Source organism: Phoenix dactylifera, chromosome 2 (assembly GCF_009389715.1).
Source record: "Phoenix dactylifera cultivar Barhee BC4 chromosome 2, palm_55x_up_171113_PBpolish2nd_filt_p, whole genome shotgun sequence".
In the NCBI taxonomy this organism is placed as follows: Eukaryota; Viridiplantae; Streptophyta; class Magnoliopsida; order Arecales; family Arecaceae; genus Phoenix; species Phoenix dactylifera.
This window is the reverse complement of record NC_052393.1, coordinates 9,501,159-9,506,990: the sequence shown is the minus strand read 5'-3', so window position 1 is coordinate 9,506,990 and position 5,832 is coordinate 9,501,159. Positions and strand designations below refer to the sequence as shown.

The 5,832-nt window shown below is 36.2% G+C and overlaps 1 long non-coding RNA gene across 2 annotated transcripts; it reads right to left on the bottom strand.

Moving 5' to 3' along the window:
- Positions 1-358: 358 nt before the first annotated feature.
- LOC120107300 lies at positions 359-1,698 on the bottom strand. Of its 2 annotated transcripts, XR_005509166.1 has the most exons (3): positions 1,278-1,698; positions 953-985; positions 359-753 (listed from the first exon to the last, which is right to left on the bottom strand). It is a non-coding gene; the product is annotated as an uncharacterized LOC120107300 (long non-coding RNA). The 2 variants fall into 2 exon arrangements; XR_005509164.1 differs by lacking the exon at positions 953-985 and having other exon boundaries at positions 1,278-1,695.
- Positions 1,699-5,832: the final 4,134 nt, after the last annotated feature.

Sequence of the window (5,832 nt, the reverse complement as noted above, 5' to 3'; positions counted from 1 at the left end):
ATTCAAACATCTTAAAATATCTCAATGTGTCCTCCTAGGGCTACTGGTCCCATTCCTCACATGTTCCTATATCAACTTAGTTATAAAATCTTCATTTTTCTGATCCATTGAAATGATCTTTCAAACTATCTCTAGTCCTAAGCATCGCACACAATTTTGATTATTGTGGTGGAAACCTAACCAAATTTTATATTCCATTGACTCAATAAAACCCTTACACACAGAAAAACGAAAAAAAGGGAAGGCAGCCATCTTTGTTTCACAAGTATCTAACCACAATAGGTCCCTCTCTAATGCACAAATGCTTGTGTTATCACCAAATCACATCTAGGCTTCAGAAAGGACCTCTTGTGAAATCATTCAAAGGAGGAAAAATTCATCTATATATTAGACACTAAAAACATGCTAACAATATTGTATATCTTGTTTGAGACCATAACAGACATGTACTGTTGACAAATCAACGGCATCTTAACTATCTTAAACAATAACAAGAACATAAAGAAGAACCCAGAAAGCATGGCATCAAGAACTCCCAGTAGGTTAAGTTAAATTACAAATGGCTAACAATCAAGATGCAATTTATATAACTGAAGCACTCTGCAGAAACTGGTAACTGATAAATTTATGTACCAAGCATTGGATACAACACAGTTAGCAATAGAAAAGCGTACCACCATTAGAGCGCGAGAACACCCCAAGGAGCACCAAATACAGCCAAGAGCCAACTTGACATGGAGATCCACTCTTCCACTTTCCCATACAGCACAGAAAAAGGGGTAAAAAAAAAAATCAATTTTGGGGAAATAAAATTACAGCGAAACAACTACAAATTTCAGAATCCAGGAATTTTACACCGCATACTACACTAAACCCAACAATGAGGGTGAAAAGATGACAAATTTATGTTCTCTTGACCAAGAAAGAAACCCAGCGACTTCTAATCTCTTACCTATTGTCTTTAAGAAAGATGGAACGATGAAACCTACATCAAATTCGATGCAAATAGAAGATGAGATCAGATAGAGTCAAAGAAGACGAAAACTCCCCATGACTCTTAATCCTACTATATATATATAAAGAAAAAGTATTTTTTTCTTGATGGTAATGTTCTTTAGGGTTCTAGTTTCTTGAAACACGAGAAATCGAGAACCCACAAGAACTCATCAGATAATCCATGAAAGAGGCAAAAAGAAGCGAAATCGATCAAGAATCTATGCCTTCTTTAAACCTGAATCAGTAATCACACGAAGATCGGGAGGAAATAAAGGACTTACACGAAGCCACCTCGGGGGATCCGAATTCAGAGGAGGCAAGGCCGTAAATGCCACCGACAAAAGGGGTCACACGGGTGACGGGTGATGGACTCGACGGAAGAAGGGATGCAGAAGGGGCGAGAGCGGGAGAAGAAGATGGCGGCCAGGAAGATGAGAAGGAGAAGGGAAGCAGAGAGATGGCATGGCACCGCGGGCACTGCCCTTCCGGTCACGTTCTTGGCAGCGAAGGAGGCGGGCTTCTTGGTCCTCGAGGCGTCGTCATCGCCGTCGTCGCCAGTTGGCAGCCATTCCGAAAGCTCCAATGCAGGAGAAAAGCCGTCGCGGGTCGGGGAGGCGAGGGTTTGAGGGCAGACAACAGGCCCAGAGGCATCGGGAAGTGGGATTTAGGCAGGAGGGTTTTACATGATGGAGGGTTTAGCCGTTATGCAAGTTTAAGCAAACAATTTTTTTTTTTTAATAAGTACAACGGCTGCACACACTGATTTCGCATGAGCACAACCGACTATATCACTATCAGCTCTCGCATAAGCACAGCCAGCTACATCACTATCAAAAAAACTACACAAAGCAAAAAAGACAGAGGATTGTTGGGTCCACATGCAATCTTCGGAATGATGACCGATCGACAAATAAGACGATCCCATCCGCATCTTGGTTTGTCTTTCAAAAACTATGTCTAACCTGAATAACACGGCACTTCCGCATCAATCACCGTGTGTAAGCAAACAATTTTTTTCTGGTAATTATTTAAGCAACTAATTAAGAAAGTCTTTCTATTAACCAGCTCGCCTTTGCACCGCACATATGGTCTTTTTCCACCATTTTCTCCTTAGCACTCGGGCGAGGGGAGGAGCGTTTTTTTTTTTTTTTTTTTTTTTTGGGGGGGGTCTAAATATCGGATTTTGCATGAATATCCTTTCAAAATTAATATTTGCATGTATACCCTCGTAAAACACTTATTTTGCTATTCTAATTTTTTTTTATTTTTGTTTTTTCATATGTACCCATGCTATCTAACGATGTTAAAAAATTAATGGTTTCAAATTAAAATGACTAAAATATCCTTAATGAATAGACATACAAATAGATCGTGATCTCGATAGCAGGAGGAAAAAATAAAGACAATAGCATAATTTTAAAATTTTATTTTATTTTTAATTAATATAAATCTGATTTTTCTTAACACCATTAGAACAACCGTTATATTACGGGCATTCATACAATAACAAAGTTTTACGATGGTATATGTGCAAATATCAATTTTAGAAGGGTATTCATACAAAATTTGATATTTAGAAGAGTTGAATACAAAAAAATCCATTTTTTTAATCTTTTCTGACAGGGCCGACATAGTGGGCATGTCAATGGGGCTTCAAGTTTTTATTAGGGCATGTCATGGGGGCTTCAAGTTTTTATTAGGATAGGTTTGGCCCCAAGCTTTTAGGTATACCATATTTCTCATGATCTATATTGTTAAAAGAAATTTAAGAAATAAAATTTTATGCTTTCTTGATCTCTAAATATGCATCAAGTAAATATAAAAATATATAATTAAAATAATTAAATATTATATTTTGTTATGATCTAAATATTAAAATTTATTAAATTTAAATTTATATATATATGCGTAAGAGAGAGATAAAATACAATGAATTTTCACTATAAACATTTTATCGTGCTATGATTTTATTTTTATTTAAATAATTTGAATATTTTACCTAATTGCTTTGCTCTATGGGTCCTAGCAGCTATAACATCTAGGATGGTGGTGGTTATATTTACATTTTTTTCAGCTTTTTATCTCGAATCCTCTAACACTTTTAAGTATTATTGGGTAAGAACTAGAGCCATGTACAAACTTTTTTTTTTAAAGAGAAAAGGTGGTAAGTTATACTCCATCGACTCACTAATTGAAGGGCTACTTCCCGCGTCTTAATTGAGACATATTTATCTTCATATCCTTCTAGAACTACAAGAAAAACTATTAAAGGTAGTAGAATCACCCTCTGTATTTGATATTTTTTAAGATTGTTACTACAAGTGATCTTTTTTGCATTTGAAGCTTGTTATGATTTTTTTGGTGAATTTCACCATTGACCTGTGAATTATGTTTGAATAGTCCTAAGTATTGAATATTAGCCATTTTCTTGTTCGGCTCAATCTTGTTGATATGACTGATTATTTTGGCTTTTTAACTCGGATTTCGGTTGGGTCGTTTAAACTTGACACTTGTCTGAGTGCTAGCGTAGAAAAGCATGCTTGAAATCTAGTCAATTCATCTTTACCCCATCTTTCTTGGTAGGTATAACGTTTCTCTTTTTTTATGTCAGTGGTATAGTATTTTTTGCCAAGTACCAAGATTTGTCATTGGCGGTGGACTTCATTCATTTCTGCTACTTTAGCTATTGTATATGGCTACTCTTACTCCATATTTCAGTACCTTACGAAGACAAAGATTCCAGGCTTTTTCAAACTAGTTTCTACGTTGGCTATGCTCTAATAGTTTATCTTGATTTAGGAATATTTTGTGGCGAGCTTCTCTCTCTATGATCTTTTCAAGAACTAGTTTTAATTTCTTTTCTACTATAGGCTAACAACATTTCTTTGCAAATTTCAGGTCCTTCAGTTTGGAGCAGAATTATTGCCTACATGAATTACATGATTTTACCATATGAGCAATGAAAGCTGCTATAGCTGTCAAGTGTTTTGATCACTCTTTACCATTTAATTGCCCTATTGACTCTTGATTTCGCCAAAAATGTGCTTCAAACATTTCATTTTTACATGACAAAGTAATCAAGTTTTGATACTTATATTGCTTTTAGTTTTGTCACTTCTGTGTATGCGCCTGAATTGATTGTAAATGGGGAAATTGTTCAAAAATCTCTAAAAAGACAGGAGAGTTTGAGCCCGTTGCTCAAAGAGCTCCAAATAGGCTCAGATAGAATGACAAAACCTGCACGAAGCGGAAGGAGATCAGAGCCAAGCATCAAACCTAAACTTCGACTTCTCTATCGCCCAATGTATACAACCAGATAGTTTTCATTTGGGCATCTTAATTACCTCTATATCCATGGGTAATTGTATGTAGCTAGAATATTGAGCTTTTCTACTTGCTTCAATGTGTAATTAGCTAAGACTTTCTATGAATAATAAAGGCGTGCCCAACTTCTTCGCTTGCCAAGTTGTTAAGCACCTCCTCAAGATTTTTAATACATGCCAATAATTTATTACGGCACAACCTCAAATTCGTTAAGTTGCAATTGTAGAAAATTTGAGGTCCTGGCTCTAAATAGTACAAATATCCTCAACAAAAAGAGGTGAATAACATAGGAGAGATCCTCTGTATCTGTTCTTCTTTCTGTATCTTTCTTTCTCTTTTTATTTTTTTATCAAAATTTTTGTACTGATTTAAGCATCAAATGGTCCGACTGCAGTCAATTCAGCAATCATTCACCTTTTGTTTGTCGTCTTACAAATCCATGAAGGCATCCCATATTAGTAATTTAGGATTCCGTAACTGTTTGATTTCCAAGGTTGTTTATTGTATGCCCTTGTTATTTTTTTCTCCCTTTCTAATTGAAAATAAACTCCACTGTGTGCCCCGTTTATCACCAGAAAATCGAAACAAAACGAACTCGTGGCTTCTTAGGTGTCGTATTATGATTGCTAGGATTCCATTTTGCATGTACGCTCCCTAACGCGTGGCCACGCAAAGCTCTCCGCATTTCTTAATCTCCACCGTCCAATTTGGAGCATGTCATCGGATTTTTCTTCCTGACGTTAACGTATTGCAATTTTTTTTTTTTCATGCAAAGGTATTCATGCTCTTTTGGAGCTCGTTTGGTTCGCTAGGAACGAAGGGAAAAAAGTGTGATCAATGAAAAAATAATGAAATATTTCTTATTTGATTGGAGTTTTTAAGGAAGAGAGACGAAAAGTTGTATTTTCATGGGAATATGATTTTCACGTTTTATGAAAAAATCTTTCTCATGAAAAATATAGAAAAGTTAGTTTCCCGTTAGCCGGAAATAACTTCATTTTTATTTTTTTAAAAAAACCCCTCAGCATTAAAGAGATATTAAAGACCTAATTTTTATTAAGGATATAATATAAATTATACATAATTTTTCTAGAAAAGGATGGTCAACCAAACATAAGCACTTTGAAAATATTTCACTTTTCTATTGTCAATCAAACATGCCAAAAGAATTTTTTCAGGCATTCTCTTCCTAGAAATTTGTTTCTCATGAAGCATATTCATAGAAGGAAAAATACTTTCCAAGAACCAAACGAGCCCTTAAGAAGAAAGAGACTGCGATGGACGGCAAGGGGGACCAAATCATGGCCCTTGAAGAAGATGTTGATCCATCATGGCCGTCAATTTCCACTAAGGTTAGGCGTCTTTTTTTTATTAATATCCCTTCTTGCCTGCGCCATTCTCAGCCACAACTTGGGTTGCCCCACCGGCCACCACTCCGGGGATGGGTGGCCTCCCCCATCGCTATCGTTGATTCCATAATTCCCCCGCGTTTAACAAGAGAAAACCGTCCGA